Below are 24,685 nucleotides of genomic sequence, written 5' to 3'. Positions count from 1 at the left end.
AACCCTCTGCTGGCTCAACTTCAGGTGTTTTGCTTTTCTATGACCCAAGACTGTGGTCAGTTGGCTCTATGCCTCCAACTGCATCCTGTTCATACTAAACACATGTATGTGTAGTTACTTCCACATGGACAAAACAAAACTCCTGTTAACATGGCCATTGGAGGTGAAGATTACTGCCTTTTCCCTAGGCATTTTTCCCCCTGACTGTAAAAAGAGGCATTGCAATAGTAAGTGGCGGAGGCCTGACCCATCTGTGACCACTGTGGCCCTTGACCTAGCCTGCTTCACACTGGGAGGTGAGGGGGAAGGGAGTTGTACATGTGAGTGCAATCCTCTGCAAAGGATCCTTTAAAAATTCAGTTTGGACTTCATACAGTTTTAAAAAATAATCTCTGACTAGCGATCCCTTCTATTCAATGATATCCTCCTCACCTGGGATCAGCAGAGCACCACCAAAGAAGGCATATTCAGGATTTGTTGTTGTTGTTGTTGTTTTGTTTTTCTCTAACTGTGCAAACTGACCGTCTTAGGTATCTGAACGTCTCAATTATGTCTAGAACTGTGGACGCTTTGGTGGTTTAAAATTTGCATGAAGCTTATGGAAGTTGTCCTTAGAAAATATATCAGAGCATAGCCCTCGAAATTGCATGAAAGTCTAGTTAATAAAATGCGTTTTATATTTTTATAGTTCACGGTTTTCGCTAAAGCATACTAATAGGCATTTAATCTACTTGTATCCCACTGGCCTGGAAGGAATTAATTGTGACGGCACAAGAGTGGGTGGCAATGAGCCCACATTTTGCTCCCACACAGCTTGTGATTCGAGTCTTTTCTTATGTCCGTGGTTGTGAGCCTAGCATTTAACGGCTGCGCCATCTCTCCAGACCTCCAGTCTTCTTCTCTGTTAGAAACATTGTGAGAGAGCCGTGTGCCTCGGAAGAAGTAAGAGTTAGGTCTGACATCTCTCACACACACTCAAAGGCGCGATGACGGCCTCGAGAGCAGATATCACGAGACCGGCCGACCGCCGCCACTCTATCATCCTAAGCAGCGCTCCGGGGCCTTCCTTCTGCAACATGGGGCCTGGTGACTCACTTAACGGCTGAAGGCAGAAATGATCTGGCTAATGGTCACCATCTCTGTGAGCAGTCTCAAACAGAGGGGCTTTTTTGTTGTTTGTTTGTTTTCCCCCATCCTACGAAGAACTGATTAACCACAGAGAAACGGCTTCAGACCACCCACCTCCTCTGAATAAAATCATCAACCAAGAACCCAGGTGAGAGAGGCTGACTCTACATAAAAACCAAGCCACCCACCCCAAGGCTGCTGCCCCACAGTTTCAGCACGTCAGTCACCCAACGCTGTTTCAAAAGCCAGAAGACTTGTGAAGTCTCTCCAGAAGGGGGCCTGTGAAAGGCTTCCTTTGCGGCTGACTGTGGGCTAGCGTAGCATATGGGCAATAGCATGGTGACCTCGGAGGGCTGACTGGATCCTGGTGGGAAGCAGTGCTTTCTGAGACCAACCAGCCATGACAGCACCAACCTCTGCCACGAAGAGGGTTGTCCTTGGATGTTCGAAGGATAACTTCTCCCATAGATGATCCCTCAGTGCACATAACCTTCAGGAAACATCTCCGGCCTAGTGCTGACTGCCTGCGTGCTGGCTTCTGAAGGAATGAGCTCGGTTTTAAGTCCTTTACCACTCTACTTTGGCCCACCATCCCACCCATGGAAGAAAACTTTCGGGACCTGCTAGGTTTCCCCCAGTTTGAGGATTTTTCAATTGAAGAAGGGCATGATGGTAGGCATCTGTTGCTCCAGCTACCTGACACTCTATAAAGCAGGACTGCACTCAGGAGTTTGTGGCCAGCCTGGGAAACAGTAATGTCTAACCAAGAGATGGTCAAATCAGTTTGTGTGCGCAAGCCATAGATTAACCTGAGAGGTTGTTCCTTGGGGGCTGTCCAACATATTGTTTGAGACATGGTCTCTTAGTAGGATTTGGGGCTTACTGACTAGGCCAATCTGGGTGGCCTACAGACACCAGAGAGCCCCCTGTCTCCACCTCCTCAACACTGGGATACAAACACACATCACCACACCTGGCTTTTTACACGGTGCTGAGTGTCAAACTCAGGACCTCATGCTTCCGTGGCAGTCACCTCCCAACCGAGCCATCTCCCCAGCCCCCAAAGTTCCCAAATCATTTGTTCATATAGGCACTAGAAAGGCCTGGTGAACCCCAAACCTGTGTTCTTTCTTTTCGGGGCTAAGGATTAGGTACTGGGAGGTAGAAGCTGGGTGGGTGGTACACCTGCCCATTGCAGGATTAATTACGAAGACAGAAAGTGATCATTTCTTATTGCCACAGCAGATTGAGTGAGGGTGCCAAGCAAGATCTACACATTCTTCAGAAGACTGGCATGTTTGGACTTTTTGGAAGCTGTTTTCTTTCTTAAGCGCAGTGTGCTGGAATACATAAAATGACACCCCAACATGCTGGGGAGGCAAACAAAGATGTTCTGAAAAGCCCCCACCATGTCACACTGTGGCAGCCACAGCCTCCTCCAGTCTCCAGCTCATCAAGAGAAACTACATCACAGCCAAGATGTCTCATAATCGCGTTATGATTAATTTAATAGAAAATATAAGTAGGAACTCGAGAAAGCCTTGGTACAACCCCCGGGGAATTCGCTTTAATCCATGTTGCGATGCATATTCAAAAAAGACCTTGGCATTCAAAGATCTCTTGGTCTTCCAGGAAAGTAACACAAGAGTGGCTGTTCCAATTTGGAAACTGTCAGTCACCCAGCGAAAGGGACAGGGGGGTTGGGGCGCGAGGGGAGCTTGAGAGATGAGTGCATCTTTGTACATACACCGGTGCGGACAGCATGGATGCCAGGCAAAGGTAAATCAAGACCTATGTACCAAACAAGGCAAAAGAAAGGACTGGCAGCCAAGAGGAGTTTCAGCTTTTATTATGAATGTCCAAAGTGACAGCATACTGTGGGAGGTGTTAGGTTCTCGTTGATTACATTCCAAGGGACCACAGATAAAGAATTCCAAGCACTTTCATTTTTGTTTCTTTTGACAAAACAAACAAAAGAATGGTTAAAAATATTCTTTGGGGTATAAACGATGCTCATATTTGAGTTTTTGAGTCCCCCCCTCCCCCAGGTATTGTGTGAACAACACAGATCAGGTCTGGACTTCTGCAGCGACCTGCCACCGTCTCTGCCTGAATTGGAAGCTCCTAGGAAATGATTCATGAAGTGTGTTAAACGACCATGCAGTAGGCCTGATCACCACAGTTTCCTTCCTCTCCCACAAGGCTTTTCATCTCCACCTGGGTGCCTGCTGCTTGCAGGACAGACAGGCTAGGGAGGCCGGAGCAAAGGGTTCAGGGCAGTGTGAGGAACCCTGGATTTTCTCAGAGCTGCATTAAAAAGGATTTTAAAAATGAAAGCTTACAACTTTCAGTGTTTTTGAGTGTCCAAGGAAGTAACTAATGACAACGGATTGAAGCCACGGCCAGGCTTTGTACACGGCTTTACAGTAGTAAGCATCTACTGTGTTCAAGGGGGGAAAAAATCGCTGGTGTAGTAACACTATGGTTCTGGCCATCTGTAGGTCCGGCACAGTATGACTCTCCCTGGGAGGGTTTCCTCACCCTCTGTCCTTCCCATCATGCACTGGACGATGCTACTGATGGAGTTTGTTGCCACCGAATCCTCAACCGGTTCTGGGCAGTGGGAGTGCGTATCTCTTACGGATGTAATACTGTTCGTCTGAGTGGATCCTCAAAAAGAACGACTATGAACTAGAAACTCATAGAGTTTGTGTCTAGAAATTTATAAAATTAAACCTGCTCCGACAGGTAATACAGGGAGGCATGCTTGCAACCTCTGGATTCAACCGGAAACCACGCCTGAGAGCACAGAGCCTTCTCAACAGGCAACGGCGGGGCTCCTTTTAATGCTTCCGGTGGGATGCCCATTAGAACTTTGAAGCACGTCTGTCTCATTTATTTCTACAAGGCCTGGGACCCGGGAAGCTGCCAGGACTTCATTCATCATCTTGCCTGTTGACAAAAGGAATAATAACGTCATCACTGGTAAATGGAATAACTTTCCTATTTTTTTTCCCCTAAAGAAGGGATAGTGTCCACATAATAGCAAATGCTTCGATGTTTGGTGACTTTTCTGTGCCCAGAACTGCTATTCGTTTTTCCAGTGGAGCAGGGAAACCCAAGTTATGCAGAAATAGTCAGGGGACAGACCTTCACAAAAGTCAGCAGATCTAGGCTCCAATTACACCTCTACCAAGAACTAACACGGTCCCCTGCCATTATTGTGCCCTAATTGCTTTACACACACACTAAAAGTATTTTGGCCAATGATGCCTACAGTGGTGGCTCTCTGAGGCTAACTTTTAATGTGTCCATGGATTCCTGTCTTCTCAGAACCCTACGGAGCACAGCCAGGTCTGGCCATGTCAATCTTTCCCAATGGAGAGGCTTACATCCCTACACATGGGCGCTAGCTTTGCTTTGTGTTGAGAACCAGCTTGATTCAGAGAAACCTCAACATATATGTTAGTAGCTGAAGCAAATCAAATCTTCACAAATGATAGTATGGTTAAGCTATATGAGTGCAAATTCTGGACATCTCCCATCCATTTTCATCCCTTTTGCTATGACCTTGCCCCCAAAAAGTAATAAAATAAAATGAAAATTGAATAAAATGCAAGGAACAATGAGAGATGTGGAGATGGTGGGCTAGCAGCTTCTACGGCACGGGGCTTGCTTTGGGGGGCCAGCTCCCATGTATGAGCTTGCTGGCTCTTACAGCGGAGAACCCAGCTTCCCCTACAGGCAGCCAGGTTGGGATTGCTCCGGAGACCGGCTCAGCATTAGGTGAAGTGAGCCCTTGACTATGGTAGCAACCAGGCCTTTTCCTTTCCGGGCCAGTTCTCTCTTCTTAGCACTGAATACTGGCAGGTTCCTTACTCAGTACCCGCCTCTTCTGCAAACCTCTGTGAAGAGTGTTAGCTCTGAGAGAGGACCAGTTTACCGAGAATACTCGGAAAGACCGAACTGTCCCCACAAGGGAACGGGTGCCGAGACACACCTTACCCAGCATCCCACAGAGAAAGGCTAAGCCAGAGCTCCAGGCTTTGGTGCTTTAGTCGCATGAGGCCTTGGGAGATTAAACCATCAAAGGACTGAGCGTTTGAGTTGAGTTTGGGTTACAAGTGAGACTCTGTCTCAAGCAAACAAGCAAAAAAACAAAAACAAAACAAAACAAAAAAAACCTCACCAAACCAACCAAACACAAAAACAACAGCAGCAACAACAAAAACCCAAACCAGGAAACCTGACTACTTTGGAAAGCTTCAGGGATGCAACACATCACTAAGCGTCTTCCAAATTACATAACTAGCTTGGCTCATGATGAGATTCTGTGAAGACATTGAGTTCTCCCATGGCCAGAGGTTACTCTCCGTGTTACCAGAGTGGCTCACGACTGGACTGACCCATAATTCCGTAGTAAAGAACCAGGACCAGAACCAGGGAGCCCAGGTACAAAGGGTTCGGAGGCACCAGTGGTAACGGGATGACGGGATGTTTTGGAGCCTTCCCCCTATCCTCAGCCCCTGTCAGTAACGTGTCTGCCTCCGTGTCTTTCACTTAGACAAGCACAGCGACTGTCATCCTGCGGCTGTAAAGGCTGGTGGGGAGAAACGTGCTTCCTACCCAGATGCAGCTCCATGGAAAATGGGTGCCAAGGACCCTGCAGTGCCATCCTGAAGAGCCCCGGAGGGAGATGTATTCATGAACCCTTCCTGTCAGAGGACCAAACAGGTCGGCTGAGGTTCAATAACCAAGAGGATACGCCCAGACAGTGTGGGGGACTGGTTCTCAGGCTAAGCATGTCTGGCCACTTAATTCCGTGCCTTTCCTATCAGTCTACTCCCCTGACACCACATGGAAGTGGCTTAGCCACCAGATGCCATGATTTATAGGTGCTGAGGGCCGCAAAGAGGTTCGGCTGCTTCTATACCCATCACAGCCTCTCGTACTATCCAGCTGTAGGGACACTGGCCAGATGGCCAAGTCCCTGGGTCAGGGTACTGGGCAGAAGAAGACAGAGGAAGAGCCAGGCAAAGACGTACCCCACCTTAAGATATGACTCCGGGGGAAGCAAGAGCATGGAGAAACAGAGTACTTCTCCCACTTATTATGGAGAGGATCCTGTCATCTGGTTGGTTTTTCCCGCTGAACCGATGGCCCTACCTGCAGGCCATATAACCTAGGAGTCATTTCTCAGTGACAGCCATGAAAAGTGAGGGCAACAAAGCCCACAGAGAGCCTTTGACCCCTCTGTAACTCATCCCCTCCCAGTACATCTCTCAGCAGAGCTGAAAGTAGCCAGCAGAGGTTCGGACTAGAAAACCCACACCGCCTTTAACTTCTACTTGGCATCCAAGATGAAGGCATGTGATGAAGCCAGGGGGACAGAAAATCAGTGCCGGAGCAGCAGTGTGCTCCACTGAAGATCCTGGATGAACACCTGGAGGGCCCCACAAGAAGGTGATGCAGGCACACTTGGCATGCACATGTTGTTTCCCAAGACGCTCAGACCAAGCCCCAGCCAGCCTGTCCTGACATGTGGAAAGAAAGCGATGGAGTTATTCACGGATGCCAGGTCCCCATCTGCCCTGGCCAGCTTGATCTGTTTGGTCAGACCATATGGGCTCAGGATGGCTGGCACAGGGCTGTGATTATCAATCACTGCAGATGCGTTCTAAGAATTCGCTCTGTTTTATTGTTCAGTAGTTTAAAACCTACTTAGAATGCACCGAGCTTCATCCTATCAGACTGGAGCAACAGGAAGCCCTGTCTTTCCAAATACCAAGTACGAGGATGATGAAAATAACAAAGGCATCCATTGCCTAGTGAGGAAGTTGATTCTATGATGGGGAATGCCCAGGGCTCCTCTGTTCAACTGAGGTCACACTATCCATATGTGTATTGTATGTACAGTTACTCAAGAGGAGCCACTGAGGCCAAAGCAGCCGCTCAAATCTACCATAAGAAAAGAGGTTAAATCAGCCCAGACCTTGGGAATCATTTTAACCCAAAGAAAACCGAAGAGCCCAACTTCTTCCCCCGGACACACAAACATTGAGAGACTATGTGATGCCTAAATTCTTGGTGCCATGACGCCCCTTATTCATTTAATTAAAAAAAGAAAAAAAAGAACACTCAGATATTACAAATCCTGAAAAGTTAAGCCATTAAGCACAAATGATTTGACTACATAGGCTTTTGGGGCTATAATTGTTCACTGAGTTGTTTGCATAAATACTGTGATATTGTGTGCTGCTGGGAAGGAGTTGGGGTCAGCATTCAGGGCCTGGCAGAGTCCCTCCAGCTAGCTCATCCACAGAGAGGTATCTGGGAACACGCCCTGTGGACCCAGACACCCAGCAAGCCCTTGGGTAAACTTCTCCGCAGCTGTGAGCGCCAAGGGAAGGAAGGGTTATGTGGGAAGTGTCCCTCCAAGGGAGGACTGTAAGAGAGCTATTCTTCCTTCTGCTGGTCATGTTCCCAAGCAGCCTTCAGGACAAGAGGCCAGCCAGGAGACTCATGGAGTGGACTTCAAGGCTGAGGCTTTGCATGGCCTCTGTCTAGGATGTGCATCCCCTCCTTTCCCTGTTGTGGGAGAACTCAGCCGGCCACCAACACGCCCATTGAGTAGCTGCCTCTGTGATAACACCATCCTCGGGGGCTAATGCTACACAGTCCTCAGGTTCCTGCCTCCAAGGAACCTGTGTATACACAGATACACACACACACACACACACACACACACACACACACACACACACACCTTTCCTGTTTTCTGGGAACTCCTCTGTTACTGACAGAAATACAAAGGAGAGGGCACACAGCCTCACCCTGTCCAGGACCTGGGCGACAGTGACTGTACTGATGACATGATTCCACACCGTGTCCCCACCCACGAACCAAGCCCTCCTCCCTCCTCTCTCACCTCCCAGGGGTCCCTGCTTCTCTCTGGATCATTCTCCTCAAAGGAGGGAATGGTCACACACAGGTTGGTATAAGGACACCAGCACTAAAGGGAAAAAAAAAAAATCAACGCTCATCTCTGTGGAAGTGCGGGGAAAAGACCCAGAGTTTCTGCTAAGCACTCCCAGGAGCCCACAGCCTGGCTGAAACACACGCAGTGTGGCACTTCAGCATTCAACTCTGGGGTGGAGGCTGGGAGAGAAGATGTAAGCAGAGACAGGAAAGAACAGGCTATCCCAGGCACTGCTCAGGCTATCCCAGGCACTGTTCTGTTACCACACAACAGACTACCAGGCCTACAAGATGGGACACTGGGCTGCAGCCTCTATGAGAGCAAAGCCCAGGCATGAACTCACTTTCCTTAGATCTTGGGGCTCAGTGGACACTCAATGAAGGATAAATGCAGGGCTCAATGGATAATACTGGTCACCCAGAAAGACTAAAGTCTACCTGCTAACTACTGCTTGAAACGCTGGCCTCCATTCCATGGGCAGCAGAGGCATCCCGCATGCTGGGCAAAGCTGGGCTGGGAGCTGGGGCTGAGTAGTAACGCATTTGACTTGCAGAAGCTTCTGATAATACTCCTCTGGATACAGGTTTAAAAGCTTACCCCTCTATTCCAAGCCACAGTGAAAACAGCTAATACTTTTTCAAAAGAACAGAATCTATCAACTTAAAAAGTTCTAATGATATTAAAAGTTACCTTTAAAAGATGTAGTGTTATAGGCCTACCATCTTTACGCATAATGAATACTCTGAAAAGCAGGGTAATAATAAAGCCTTATTTTTAGGGTACTGGAAGGAGCCAGTATTTTTTTTTTAAATCCTACTGTAAATATTCTCTCTCTCTCTCCTTCTCTCTCTCTCTCTCTCTCTCTCTCTCTCTCTCTCTCTCTCTCTCTCAAGGAAAAGGAGCCCTTTGAAAAGTGAACAGTCCCTCCAGGCTTCAGAGTTTCCTATATATCCAGTCTCCAAGAAGCAAACTCAATCTGGTTCCTCAGCTGTCCTCAACAGCTTAGCTGCTGAGCCGACATGGCCGTTCACTTGCACAGATGCTATTCTTGTTAATGGCTGCAGAAACTCATTTGCAAACCGAATTAGTGACAGTGAATTGATAGGACTTAGTCTAGGAAATGACAAGCCACTCACTTTCCTTGAATGCCCAGGAGAAAAGGGATCCTGGAAAGACTCAAGACCGAAACAGCCACCTACGGCTCTGCGAAACCTCCATCTCTGGGTACCAAAGAAATGGTGCCGTGCGGACCCAGGATGAGTGCCTACAGTAACCAGGCTAGCCTTCAACCAGGCTGCACCGCTCATAGGCTCATCTCGGCATCAGGTCTCTTTTCTGCATGCATGTGTGCTTTCTCTCTTACCCAGGAGCATTTGAAAGTGTGAACAGGCTGTTTTCAAAGTACTAATAGGAAGGTAGGCGAGTGAAATTTAAGAAGCATCTGCTCCCGTGTTTACAGAGACCGATTAGTAAATGCTTCCCTGCCTGGCTAGATGGAGGATCTGGGGTCCACATCATAAAGTAGTGAAGAGTTGCTGAATCCAACAATTAGGATCATAGTTACTTAAAAACACAAAGCGGGGGGTTGGGGGGGGGAGAGTGAGACACTCCCCAAAGGCAATTGCCATCTGTGACAACCCGCACAGCTACAGAGTCTGTGGTTTATTAGTGTCACCCTGGTGCCAGCAAAATCTGACATGTTTGAATAGTGTAACAGGCTGGTCAAGGCACCTGCCGCCAAGCCTGATGATCTAAGTTCAATACCCAGGACCCCAGATGATGGAAGAATTGACACCTGCCTGCATGCAGACTGTCTTCTGATCTCCACACGAGATGGCATGTATGCACCCACATTCATACATATATCCATCACATACACAAGACAATAAACAAAATAAAACATTTAAAATAGAATAAGAGTTTTGGGGGAAGGCATGGTGCCTTATTTTAACAGGCTCACGAAGAATTCCAGACCTAGTCCGAATGAATGAACCGCTAAGAGATCTACTCTTTCTATAACACAGTACAGTCTCAGGAACACCTGTCCCCAGCAAACCCGAAAGCACAGGATGGGAAGGAAAAATGACTGGCTGTGGTTCGTTGTTGTTGTCTTTAAAAACGGGTAGTTTCCAGAATCAAATTCCTCAGAAACGTCGGCCATGATTGGGGATAGGGAAGTGAACCTCTCTGCAGTATTTGTGGGAGCTGAAGCCTGATGCATCTGTCCCCCACAAAGAAACCCCTCACTTGGAGTTGGAGCAGAGAACCTTCTAGAACACACCTATGATAATTACCTTGGACACAGCACCTGCATTCCACCCAGCTGTCCAGGGCCCTGAACATAGCTCAGAAGACTTCAGACTTGTGGGAGGGGCATATGATGGACATTAGCAGATGTCAAGTGGCAAATACCAGGATATTACATCGTCCTCCCACTAAGACGGGCAATGGGGAATAAGAAAAGCAAGTGTTCGCATAGATGATAACAGTCAACAGGCCTACTCACCCAGCTGAGCAGTAGTATACTACCACCCACCCACCCGCCCTGCTGTCCATACTGTCCTCATTTGTGCCTCTGCAACATTATACATGATTATGTGCCATGAGGCGGCTTAGGATAGCTGGAGCCATAAATGTCAAAGGCAGTGATGCATGGCATCCAAGCATTAGTTTGCAGTGAGCTCCTCCTGGTTTTAAAACTGGGAGAGTTCAAGATGTTAGATGTGTGTGACTGGGGAGGAGGTGGGCATGCCTAGGCCCCAAGGATAACCTGTACCCTCTGGATCCACAGCCTTCAAGGTAGAGTTTTGGAAGCCTCCGGTCTGACATTATACAATCTACTGGATTCTAAGCACATCAGGAAAACCATTATCAGTGAATCTGTTCAAAGTGGGAACCAATGTAAGTGTAACCCATCTCTGGGTTACACAAACCCATGTCAGAAAAGCTGGGCATGGTGGCGAATGCCTGTGACATCTGTCAGTGCTGAGGAGGTGAGGACATGTAGCTCTCTGATGCTCCCTGGCTAGCCTGGTCTACTCTGTGAGTTCTAGGCAAAGAGAGCACCGTGTCTCAAAAAAAAAAAAAAAAAAAAAGCCCAAAAGGCTGATGGCGTGAGGAACTTGACCTCTGGCTTCCACATCTGGGCAGACACTTGCATGCCCACATCCGTCCACATTCATGAAGTCCCAGAGATTCTTCACAGGAAGACCTGGTTTCTTGTGAACTCAGAGGGCATTTTCTCACACGGGTCCTTCATTACAACCTTTTCTTCTGTGTGGGATTGGACCCTTGTCAACACTCATCATCAGACTCGGGGAGGTCAGAAAGTCTCCCTGGGGATGAATCCCTTGCTGAAGTCACAAGGTGTGTTGTTGGGAAGTTTGATCCACCCCCAAATGAGAATCCAACATCCAAGTTAGAAGATGTCAACAAACAACTCTTTTCTCTTCAGGCTCATCATCTGTCACTTATATGCAGATCCTTGTGACTCAATGAAAGAGTGACTTGACACCTTAACGCTATCATGACAGAGGACTATGGGGCAAGTGAAGTTGATCATAATTCAGGACAGGATGGGATGTTCTTGGTTTAAGTGCCTTGGCTTGGAGACAGGACAGAGAAGAAAACAAAATCCCAGCAGGTCTCAGGATGACTTGATTGTACATTGCACACCCTTTGTTAAGAGTTTTTCAGGGCCAGAAGATTATGTTTTGAGACCCAGTCGATTTACAACCTTACAAAAGAAAAAATTCCCGTCCTTCTTTTTATGTCTTCGAAAGAAACGGTTCCTTCCTCCTCCTGCCACATGGCACTGGACCATCCAAAGCCCCTGAGTCCTGAGTCTTCCCCATTAATTTCAAAGAAAACATTTCCTGTTCTTCTGATGTTCCTTTTAACCATCTATTCTTTCCTTACATAAGTGGGGGATGTGTGAACCTTGATGAAGGCTGGTTGGTAGACCTGTAGGGAGGAGGGGAGGAAAACTCTGAGCTGTTTGGGGTGAGCTGGATCCAGACTGCAGCAGGTACTCAGTCACAGCCCTTCTCCACCCCTTAGGCAGCCTTCACTGACCCCATCCCAGGAAAACACGTCTGTGGATTCCTCATCTTCCTGGTTTATACTGTGGGTAGCAGGTGGAGTGAAACTTTTCTGTGACATTTCATCAAGGAGTTGTTAATCCCCCAAGGGACTCTGGGGGTGATAAGTCACAGATGGGACCAGTCTTCTGTGTGGGAAGAAACTTCTGCCAGGAAATAGCATGAGCCGGACCCAACAAAGAGCTTCTTTGCATCCATGAACCACTGCTGGTCTGAGATGCCAGAGAAGCTTAACTCAGGAAATCAGCTCAAATGTGTCTCGCTGCCACCCCGCCCCCCAAAATGGTGTCAAAACTTTTGGCTCTTTCTCTCTTTGGAACTGTGACAAGCTAGATTTAGCCCCGTTTATGGAGCTCATTCTTTGGAATTCCTCCCAGGATGCATAACAGAGTGCTTTGGGGAGCGTGCCCACAATCTGTGTGGTAGCTGGACTTAACACAGACACCCAGCAGGGACTCAGGGGAAAGTGCCTGGGGCGGGGACAAAGGGAAGAAGTGACCAGTCATTAGCAGTAACAGGAGTAGCTACAGAGTCTCGGGGACAGGAAGGCCAGCCTTCACCTGCCACATTTTGATTTGTACTATACAGACAGTTCTTGAGTGTCACCGGAGGACTCCAATAAACACTGTCTACTGGCTCGTTTCTTATTCAAAGGAGATCAATGAAAGCAGAGATACAGTTTAGCTTTGACCGTATGTTAAGAGTCTCTTAAAAAAAAAAAATCCTCAGCCATATTTCAAAGTAATAATTTGAAAATTATCCCTGTGAATTCTGGCATATTTTCTACTTGGGGTTTATTCCAATTGTGCTGCAGGCTTCTAACATCGCTAGTATTTCTTAATCTGCATAGGCAGTTTGCACAATTAAAAAACAAGGAAAAGCCGTGACTGTTAATTGTAAAGAGCCATGCCCGCTGCTCACCTACCTGGGTTAGCGCTTTGTATTTTCAACAAGCGTTCACTACAGCTACTTAAAAGGCCGAGCTTGGACTCATTCTGCCTTTATTTGTTACACTGTAACTGTTCACTGCTAACAACACACACATTTCAAGCTGTTTTCACAGTAGCCAGGCAGGCAGTCTTGACCCGGCCAACTCTCTTTACAAAGGTCCTCTTTTTTTTTTTTTTTTTTCTCTTGCCAATAAAACATCCCATATTTCAAGTAAAATATCCCCTCACTCACCCCATCCTCATTTCCAATTTCTAAGTTCTAAGCCACGCATGTCCAACCTCAAGGTGACTCTGCCCTGTGAGTTACCCACTAGCTGGGAGGGTTCTCATGTCATTTGTTAAGGTCAGTTTCGATAATCACGTCTAGATCTGCACATCTATTTTCCACAGTGACTCCGAAAGGGCTCTCTAGTGGTCTTTCCCATACTCGGCATGTTTTCTTGACTGTAGACAAAGTGGGCCTAAGAGGTGTACGCATCAGTCCTAGAGGGGTTCTGGACGAGGCTTGGTTCCAGTCAGCAGTACTATACGCAGGGACAAGGCTGATGGACATTTTAAGAAAACTGTAGAGAATGCTCAAACTCCTAACCTAAATCCAGTTGCTATAATACCAGGGGATGTCGTCAAATTCGCCAACTAGAAATTCATGGTTAATCAATTTTAGCATGAGTTTATGCCAAATATTACATGGGATATGCTTATACCCAAAATTCTTTTTATCTCAAGCTTACAGTCCACTGGATCTCCTGTGTTTTCTCTCCCCCCCACCCCCCACCTGAGCTGGTATTACAGGGTGTGTTCATCTCCACAGCAAGCCGCAGGCCCCTCCTGAAAAGAAGGTGGCTTCAGGGCATTAATCTTTTGTTACCGATCCCAGCTATAAACAGTGCCCTTCTATCACCATGAGCTTGGGACTGATGTAGAGCTGAAGACAGATGAGTGAAACATCTGTGCCTTCACCCAGTGTGGGAGCCCACAGAGGTTTCCCAGTGAGATCTGAGCTTGCTTCACCCAGCAGGGCTGCATTAGGGGATGGATTGACCACATGCGTGGTTACCAGGTGTCTGGGATGGTCTGCACTTGGCTGTGCTAGGGGGAGGTCTTTTGCTCCACCCCTTGGCATTCCTTTAAAAAGCCCTTTAGAAGAGACAGAAGGGGCTGGTGGGTATTGATCCAGGCCCTCCAGAGGCTCTTCTATGTTTCTATCTAAACCTCTTATCCCTCAATCCTCAATAGTACCCGGGGGGGGGGGGGGGGGTAGGTGGGGGGAGATGCTTGTTTTAGAGAATGTGGGCTCTGGCACAGGCTCTTCTCCCCACAGCAACCTATTTTTGGTAAGAAGGACAATGCACATGCCCACAGTGAGTACAGCCTGCCTCACCTGGACGACAGGTGCCTGGGAATAAGTTGGCAACCGAGTTCCCATGGCTTTTGTCGCTCCCCCAGCCCCCATTCAAAGGGAGGAGAGCAAAGGTGCTCACAGGTTCTGTACGGGAGTTATCAGCCAGGGCCAGGAACCTCACCATCGTTTATCTTAGTTTAGTGACACGCGCCTTTGGCTTGCACTCAAAGTCCTATGGAAGGGCTGTTATGTTTCTAATAAACAACTTAAAATCTCAGATAGAGCCAGTTGCCCATCCTTACTAACCCCACCTAATTGCAAAAGTAACAAATTTAGCAAATTCTCTGCGATTCACACGCTCAGTTCTCCTGGGGCCAGGAGGGGGAGATATGCAAATGACCCCCAGGCCAGTAGGGAGATATGCAAATGAGGTTTCCTGTGGCCAGTAGGGGAGATATGCAAATCAGGCCTTAGAGCTTCAGCCAGTGACCTCTCGTCCGGCCCTTTCATCTCCATCAAGTTCCTCCCCCAGGGGCTGCTGCCCGGTGTTTTTTCCACTCTCTCACTACACATCACCCTGGGCTTAATTTATGGCCTGATGTCCACTTCCTCACTCAAATAAGTGATCAATAGGTCCCACCGGACAGATCTGAGGTCAGAGTTCTCTTGGGCCTTTCAAAGGGGACTTCCGAATTTCCTGAGGGCATGAGGAGAAGGGAGGGAGGGGGCCTGTCGTTGGCACTATTCCAGTGCCTCTCTGTGGGCAGCAGGCCTGTGGTCACGTGGCTTGGGCTTGGCTTCCTCCCTCTGACCCAGGCAGGCCATGGCTTCCAGCTACTGCACACTCTAAGGCAAGGGCCAGGCCAGGCATTTGCTGAGATCTGGGACTGAGGGGCCGCCTGAAGTGCCCTCTTCCCTGGGGTGACCCTGGTCCATTACTGGGTGGGTGGAGCGAGCCAGCTTGCTGCACCACGGCCGCTAGGCCTCCACCTCCATCACGGGTCACAAGCTCAGCAACTTTCTCAGTCCCTTACTGACAGCGCCCGAGCATCTTTCCCCTTCATCAGTAAAATAGCCTTTCAAAAATAGAATGAATCATTTTTCTGCAAGGAATTTGTTCTTAATAACCCAGTAATGGTTACACTGGGACCATTTTAACACTCAACGAAGCAGTCACTTATTGAGTATTATTGATTTATTGGTATATGTGCCTGTTCATGTGTGTGGGTGTGGTTGGAGGTCAGAAGTAAACCTTGGTTACTACCCCTCGGTGCCATCCACCTTGTGTTTTGAGACAGGCTTTCCTACCTGGCTCACTGATTCGCTAGGCTGTGCTGTCAGTGAGCTCTGGGATTCTGTCTGTCTCTGCTTCCCCAGCATGGGTCACAGGCGTGTGCCACGCTGCACTTGGCTTTCTTCACGTGGGTTCTGAGGACTGACCTAAGGTCCTCAAGCCTGCACAGAAAACACTTTACTACGAAAGCACCTTACTGACTCGGCCATCTTCACAGCTCTGAATGACTTCGTCATCTTGTTTGGGACATCAACATACTGTGTATCCTAGGCTGGCTTTGAACTCGAGATTCTCCTGCCTCTGCCTCCCGTGTGCTGGGATTACAGATGTAGACCACCACACCCATCTGACCAATCCTTCAAGGAGCTCCTTTAGGAATCTTGCCAGAAATTATGTTAAATTCATTGGCTCAGCCTTCTAGGAAACTTTCCCTCAGCTTGAAGGTCACGCATTAGCATCCTCTCCTGCTTGCCTGTTCTGGATTTGCAGTGAGCTGCGGGCCGATCTGGAAGTTTTCGTCATTTTCCAAGACCAGAACAGTGCTGACGGAGAAGTCCCTCTTTAGCATCTTAACTTCTTCAGGTCCTTGGACTCACACTGCAGCCCTGAGTTAGCACTGTTTAACCCTAGACTCCAGACCCCTGTGCCCCCTCATCTCAGGCCTGCTGTCTGCCCAGCTCTCTGCAGTCCTGTAGGACTCCAACATTCATCCTGGACTGTGGAGTCTCTTCTGCGCATGTCAGATTTTGCCCCTCCAGAGCTGTGCCCCTCCAGGCCCCGCCTGTGCCTTGGCATCATGTGTCACTGACTTTACCCATGTGTCCGCTTCTCTCTAGGAAATCTCCATCCACCACGTTTATCTCTGAACCCCTGAAATGCTCCCAGAAGGAGAGCACAGCCAGACACAGCGTCGTGGCAACAGCTCCCCTTTTACTCCCCCTTCTGCCTTTCCTCTCAGCATCATGGACTGCTGGCACCCTTTTTTTTTTTTTTTTATTTTTGCAGAGGGATGCAGCCCATGACTTGAGGTGACTGACTGCCGGAGGGAAAACCAGAAGGAAGGGCCGGCCGGCTCTGGAGACTCCAGCGCCTGTGAGCTCTGCCGGCTCCTCTTGCAAAGACGCTCCTTCTGGCTAGTTCTGTGTCAGGCAAAGAGAATTCTATAGTTTTAGGAATGAAAAATGTCCAGATTTGGGGTTGTAGGGGGTTTGATCCTGTCTATCCTCACCCTACCCTACAATTCCCTACACTGTGCACTTCTGTGTGATTTTTAAGTAGGCTACCAGAACACGCACAGCCGCGGACCAGACTCCCTTGCACGGGATGGAGAAAGCCTCTGCTTTGACGCTTAGCAAAAAGTGTTTTGAAAACTACAAAGATTTACATAATAGAGATGTCTCTTGATTGGAATTTTGTTATAAAAACAGGAGAGAGACCTAGCAGAGTGAACTGTGTTGGACATGTACGTGTGTGTGGAGAAGGTGAGGGGCTTTCATTCCTACTAACCACCTCCTCACCACCCAGACCACAGAGCCCACAATGACTGCCATTTTGAAAAAGACGTAGCTTTTGAATGGACTGGCCAGTGTGTCCCAGACTGAAGGCAGAAAGGCCCTGCTCATTGAAGCCCTCAGGGGAGCAACCATGCTGAATGCCTGTAAATCTATGGAGAGATCCGGACTCTGTGCCTCGGAAAATATATCACTTAACTAACGTGAGAATTTGGAGAGTTTCCTAAATATATTATAACGACATATACTAGATATGCATGCTGAAAAAAATGCCACACACATAATGCTGGAAGTGCGGTTTTAAGGGAATACTGAGTAATATCCACAGGTATCCGGAGTTCCCTTCCTGCCTACAGTTACTTAAGAGTTTGAAGGCCACTGGAACTCTATTTTTAAAACGCTGCATTTGATCCACATGGTTTCTGGAAAAACTACCCAGTCAATAAAAACAGCTTAATTCTGGCCAAGGTGAGTCTCTTAGAAACCAGACATGTATTTAGGATATGACATAAACAGGAACACTGTGTGAACCGAACAGTAAAGCGGACTTCAGTGTGGAGTTCGTACTTTAAAAAGTTCTAGAGATCAATGACTTGGCAGCTGGCTGAAAAGATTCCGTGCCTTAACAATCTGGAGGCTGCGTCTGTCAGCAGTTTTGAGTTTCTACCATGGACTGCCAGTTTGGTACTAGCAAGCTGTCTTCCAATTAATGTTCCAGAAAACATTTATTTCAAGATTTGTAGAAGGAAAGCCAAGTTTTCTGGGATTCATCTATGTGAAACGCCATCATTATTTTTGCCTTTTGTGCATCTTCCGTGTCCAGGGTTAATAAGCAATGTGTCTTAAAGATGTTCTGCTTTCTAAAGAGGAACCTGACTTCAGAACCTTTAAGGGATGTTCAGTCTTGCATAAGATATTTAAAGCCAAGCTGGAGAGATGGCTGTACAGGCGGAGGGGCTGGCTGAACTGGCTTGGAGGTCTGAGCCTGATTCCCAGAACCCAAGAAAAAGCACAAGGAGAGAACTGACTCCACAAAGCTCTAATCTGACCTTCATAGGCACCCACCACCACCACCACCACCACCACCACCACCACCATCAATAAAAATATTTTAGATGTTTAAAATTACTATTACAATGTATACAATATTCCCCTTCTCAAATCTGAAGTCTCTGGTCTTCTGCCTTAGAAAACTGTGACTCAAAGATCCCTCTCCCAAGAGGTCGGTTTAGTCCCCTCGCCTCCTCCCCTCACAGCCAGCCCTCTGTGCATCCCCATTCCTACAGTCTTCAAAGGTCAGTAGAGCATCCTTCCTGGTGAAGCTTTGGGACAGGACCCTCTTTTCAGCCCACGGTGGCACACACAGCAGTGCCCATGGTTTCCACGCCCCCCTGATGTCTGCCACTGATAGTCCTTCGTGTCTCTCCAGCACCTGGAAGTGCCAGGCCGCTCGACTATCTGTTGAGTGAACACATAACTAATGACACCTTAGCCAACCTGCTGACCAGCACGTGCTCATTCTTCATATTCAAACAATGAGTGAGCGAAACAAATCCTGAAATTTTACAGTCAGGTATTGATTTCATTTGAAACTGGAAAAATGGTTCCAAGTCTGATACTCTACACTTCCGCCACCTCTTAGGTTTCTGGTTTACAGATCATCACCTGTAAGCTTTACAGACATGGGAATCAAGATCACCTGTCAACTACAAATCAGAGGAGCACCCTGTATGGGCATTCGGAGCACGGCACTCCATCTACTCCTCAAAGGCTCCCTTATCTTCCTTGGGTAAGAAAGGGAAGACCTGGCAGAGAGGTAGGCAATACGTAGGTATGTGAGAACCTGCTGTTACTGGAACTCTCCAGGAGGGTCAAAAAGAGAAACTAAGGCTCACAGGCATGCCCTGGCCTGGCTTTTTGATGTGCTGATGGAGGCAAGTCCTCACACAGGCCACCACGTGTTAGCGCAGAGCCGTGGGAGCCGTGGGTGGCAGGCAGAGAGCTGGTCATCAGCTCTCTGGGACTGTCAGTGGTCCTGTTCATGGCTCCCAGCTATGAACTGTTGCTGCGCAGAGGCGGACGAGGGTAGTGCAGAACCACGGGAACTTCTGGGGGTTTGGCTGTGCTGAGTCAACCATTATCAGGACCGAATGGACACGGCATCCTTTTTGCTCCCTTCTGAGCCTCAGGTTTGGAGGCGTGTGCTTTTGGAGACTTGATGAGAACAAGCGTCTACACATTAAAGCCTGAGCTACGTGGTTAGTGTGTGGAACCTGTCTGCCACAGGAAGACTATTCTAGAACCACTTCAGGCTGCCCTGGGAGAACGCTCTTGAATTCTGCTGCCAAAATACTCCGCTGACGAGACAAAGCACCAGCCATACAGCTGACAACACAGCTAGACCCACACCTTGGGGAGCCCACACAAGTGATGGGGACTGGCTGTTACAGCATACACGCTATGGCTCTCTGCAAAAACAGGTTTCCTTTGCCTTCCCACGTTTGTGAGACATTAAAGCACGGGGTACATGAGACCCAGGCCCGAGTGCAATGGTGACCCAAGGCAGGTGGAGGGACAGAACCAGACACCCAACCTGACAGGAAACATTGTCAACTTGGCAGGATTTAGAATTGCCTTCGAGACGAGCTTTGGTCTTGATTAGGTCACCCTTACTAATGGACGGCACTATTCTCCCGGCTTAGTCCTTGGTGCCATGGGACCAGCTGCCTCTAGCTTCTGCCCCCATGACTTCCCTGCCATGATGAACTTCGCCTGGAGCTGTGAGCCAAAAGAAACCCTCTCTTCCTTCAGTTGCCTTGGTCGGTCGGTCGGGCGTTTGCAGTAATAGGGAAAGAAATGGCTACAGCCAACTTTCAATGTTCTTTGCCCTCCGTCCTATAACCTTTGAACCTGAACTGTGGATACGGTATCTGGTACAGAAGAAAGCTCCCTCCATACCTTTGTCTGTCAGGAAAGAGATGAAATGATACGGTATGACCTTGACAAAGAGGACTCACAATAAATGCTGTCAATTTGGACACAGACAAGATAGCAAGACGCTGCCCAACCTTGGCTCCCTCCTCTGACAGATTATAAAGCTAATGATGCCACTACTATTCAACACACCCATACCCTCTGCCCCGTGCACACGCCAGGCCATGCACATACCAAATGCTTACTAGTTTTTGTTCTGTGGCATGCTCAGAATCTCTAAACAAGTGTTCCCAAGCCCCCCCCTCCCCCGCCCCATGTGTCCTCATTCACACTAGGAAGTGAGATGCTGTCTCTTCCCTGTTATTCTCTCCCTCCTCGCATGCCTCTTGGTCTGCCACTCACTGTCACCTCCACCTGTATTTGTTCTACTAGCTCTGGTTCTACATTCTACAAGAAACATGCAAAACCTTCCACTTAAGGGAGACCTCCCACCACAAACACAAGCACCACCATATTGCCAGAGTTTTCCTTTCTACAGCCAACTGGCTCTTCTGGTAAAGAAAGGGAGAGGGACATGACCAAGTGATCACCAACAGACCCATAAACACAGACACCTAAACTTCAAGGTCTATAAACAGTGCTTACAGGGTTTGCAGACTTTTAGCTGAGACTAGTGAAGCATGGTCATCTTCAATAGAATTTCCCTGGGGAGATAGAAGAAGTGTTCAGACCTTTCCAGATAAGTAAGTGGCTTTTTACAAGTGTCCTCAGTGCTAAAAGATTGCTCCACAAGAATATGGGTGGTTTCTAACAGCTGGCTTCCTGGTGTCAGCAACAGAACTTTGGAAACAGGTCAGAACATAATGGACTCATTTCCATTCTTGCAGAACCATCAAGTCCAGCACATACACAATGCCTTCTGCTTGTTCTTTAGATGGGTGTACAACACACACACACACACACACACACACACACACACACACACACACACACACACACAGAGTGGTAAATTAAAAAAAAAATGGCATAACTACTTAATGACCATGTCTAGCTCTCTGTGAAGACCCAAGTGGGCAAAAGACTGTTTGAGTCTAGAAAACTGAAGATCAGAGTGACCTTGTCAAGAAAACTAACTATTGTATACTTCCCTTTTCAAAGCAAAAAAAAAAAAAAAAAAAAAAAAAAATCCCTTTCCTTCAATAGGTAAACTGAACATTTCCCTATCACCCATTCATCTCTCCTGGATCTCCCATGACCCTACCACCAGAGACAAAGACCCTAACATCTAGCAGCATCACCGTGACCCTGTGCTGTCACAGTTAGGGCCAGTTAGTACATGGCAAGGGCTGTGGACAGCCGCGGGAGCACACTGTGGAAGGGCCTGGAGGGGAGGTTATTCTCACCACCTACACGACCCTTCAGGACAGCATCTACATGAGAAACCGTCACCAGTTCTCAGAGCACTGTGCTAGGATTTGATGGTGCACTAGCTCATGCCACCACCAGGAGTCCTAGGAGGAACACCCTGATACTGGCCTTGTTGCATGGCCAGGGGAGGGCAGACTTAGATAACGAGTCATTTCTGGAATCCTCAATGCAGTGACATGGCAGAAGTTACCTTTGAGTTAGAAGACATGGTACTGCCTGTTTCATATCAAACCGCCTTTGGTTTTAGTTTTAGAAAAAATAGATTTGCTACTGTTTCGATCCAACATCAAAAGTCAACTTCCTTAATTATGTTGGGAGAATTTCAGTGTTTTCAAATGGAGAGACAATTAAGCAGAACGCAGTTTGGAAAAACAGTTGGTGTTGAGAGAGAATAGCGAATTGTACTTCATGTCCACCACCACCATGCAGTGGAGCCACAGCCCCAGTCCTTGGGTTACTAAAGTAGAAAAGGCAACCCCTTGTAACTCAATCAGAAAACAAACAAACAAACAAAAAAACCAGGCTCCAGGGGCTCGAAGGAATCCCTGACTGATTCAGCCATAAAAACTAACATGGGGGCTCAGTGGGGTAGGCAAGCGTGCAGAGTCTGGACCCCCTATGTAAAAACCTGGTATGGTGGCACATGAGTCATGGTGGCACATGCGTCTCTATCCTCAGTGCTATGGGAGGAGAAAGGCAGACCCCAGAGGCTTGCTGTCCAGCCAGCCTAGTCAAAACTGTGAGCTGCAAGTTCAGAGAGAGACCCTGCCTCAGAAAAGAGCAAGGTGAGGCCCTGAGGAAAACACCCCAGTGCCAACCACTGGCCTCCACACACTCCCATACAGGCAAGCGTGTGCACACACAACAGCTACCTGACTTGGAATGGAACACGTTAAGTTGTCTACAACTAACACGAAATCTCAGTTACCTGCAATATGGAGAAAGGGAGCAGCGCACACAGATTTTCAGAACCACAACTGCACTTGAAATATAAATCCAAGCCAGGCATGGGGCACACCCCTTTGATCCCAGCACTCAGGAAGCAGAGGCAGGTGGATCTCTGAGTTTGAAGGCAGACTGGTCTACAGAGTGTGTTCCAGGGCACAGAAAAACTTTATCTCAAGAAACAAACCATATATATAATATATAATATATATATTATACATATATATATTTGTATAAAATTTGATCTAATTATTCAGACAACTACACAAGAGGCTGGTGTGTTGACCTAGTCTTTATTTGCTCAGGCTTTTTGAATGGGCATGCTCATTTTAAGCAATGTGACAGTCCAAATCATTTCACCTATGTATTTTGGGCAGTAAATAAACAAGATCTTTCATTTAGAGGAATTTTGAGTGTCAGTTAATGTGACGATGTCACCACGGAGGCCCTGTTCTATTCCAGGTCTTCTACAGAGATGCTAAACTCAGAAGAGCAGCAAACGCTAAGGCTCCACCACAGGAGTGCTGAAAGACAGCATGTTGACTGGAGGGGGAGCACAAGTTAGAGAATAAAACGTCAAGAGTAGTCTTCCCATATAACTACTCATTCTCACTAACTGGGCAAGAGTCCTGAGTTAGAACCTCAAGATTAAAACAACAACAACAAAAACAAACAACAAAAACTATAATATACAAGAATAAAAATGCTGTAATAAAATTTATTATTTTGTTTCCTACTTAATTACTACTTCAAAAACAGAGGCAAAAAAAAGACAACAAAACACTTAAGTTTTTTCTTCTATAAAAAGGATAAAAACACTGAACAGGGGCTGGGGAAGTAGCTCAGTTTGTAGAGTGCTTACTCAGAATGCCTGATGCCTCAGGTTCGATCCCCAATGCCACATAATTCAGGCCAGGCACGGGAGCAGATACCCCTAACTCTAGCATTTGGGAGGTAAAGACAGATGGATCAGAAGATCAAGGCTATCCCCAGCTATACTGCAAGTCTGAGGACAGCCTGGGCCCCATGATCCTGTCTCAACGAAACACTAGACTGAATAGGAACATACTTTCCCAACATTATTTCCTATTTATAGCCCATTCTTCAGCCACTTTTCTCCCCTGTAGGTAAAACTTTTATTTCAGGAGAATTCTAGAAAATCCACCACATCTCAAAATTCTTATTCTTTTTCATACCCATTTGAATGATAAAAGTGGGATGTTTTTTCGTTATTGGAAAGAATATTATACTGGAGTGAGAAAACTTTACCAAGATAAATTTATCCCAAAGTTTCATTATTTCATCACTGGATATAGGATGGAAAGTCTATGTGACAGACAAGGTGTGTGAGCTGACGGGGCATGTGGTGACAAGTGGTGACAGCACCCGGAAGTAAGTTTGAATACAATTAAGAGAAAATATTAACTACTAGGAAGCTCTGGCTTTAGAAGAATTTGTCATTATTATTTTGTATAAAACTACCTAGAGAATTCTATCACATTTGTTTGGGGAAGAACAGAATGGGAAAAGTTGGATAAATAATACTGATAGGACATATGCATATACAATGAACACCAAGTGAGCGTGTGGTACCCTTCACATGAGTACTGCATCAGCAATCTCCACGGGGCTCTCAGTTTCACAGGTATACAGGAACAGGTGAATGAATACACATATATGCATTTTTTTTCCCCCGGAGCTGAGGACCGAACCCAGGGCCTTGCACTTGCTAGGCAAGTGCTCTACCACTGAGCTAAATCCCCAACCCCCATATATGCATTTTAAGATCAATATTTTACAACTAATTTTGCTAATTATTTCTAAAAGTGCTGTCTATCTTGGTTGACTGAAATATTTTAGAATTTAAACTTTCCTATTCCAGGGTCATTAACAATAAAGGAGACCTGTAAGATGAGATGGGGGAGGGGGTCTTCCATTTCTCTGCTGAAATGTGAACAGCTCAACCCCTTGATTTCAATTCATCAACTGCTCAGAGACACAGTCCTGTCCTGGCAATCTGGGCACTGGACAAATGGCTCAGTGGTGAAGAACACTGACTGCTCTTCCAGAAGAC

General features: G+C 47.2%; 1 protein-coding gene across 1 annotated transcript in view; it reads right to left on the bottom strand.

Annotated features, from left to right (window-relative positions):
• Positions 1–2,960: 2,960 nt before the first annotated feature.
• Scaf8 (SR-related CTD associated factor 8) overlaps positions 2,961–24,685 on the bottom strand; it is a 142,845-nt gene continuing 121,120 nt past the window's right edge. The window contains exon 22 of the mRNA XM_059272800.1: positions 2,961–4,080. The gene's annotated coding sequence lies outside the window, so the exon portion shown is untranslated. The remainder of the gene's footprint in view (positions 4,081–24,685) is intronic.

This window comes from Peromyscus eremicus, chromosome 8b (assembly GCF_949786415.1).
Source record: "Peromyscus eremicus chromosome 8b, PerEre_H2_v1, whole genome shotgun sequence".
Classification (NCBI taxonomy): Eukaryota; Metazoa; Chordata; class Mammalia; order Rodentia; family Cricetidae; genus Peromyscus; species Peromyscus eremicus.
The sequence above is the reverse complement of the archived record's forward strand: the minus strand, read 5'-3'. Positions and strand labels throughout refer to the sequence as shown.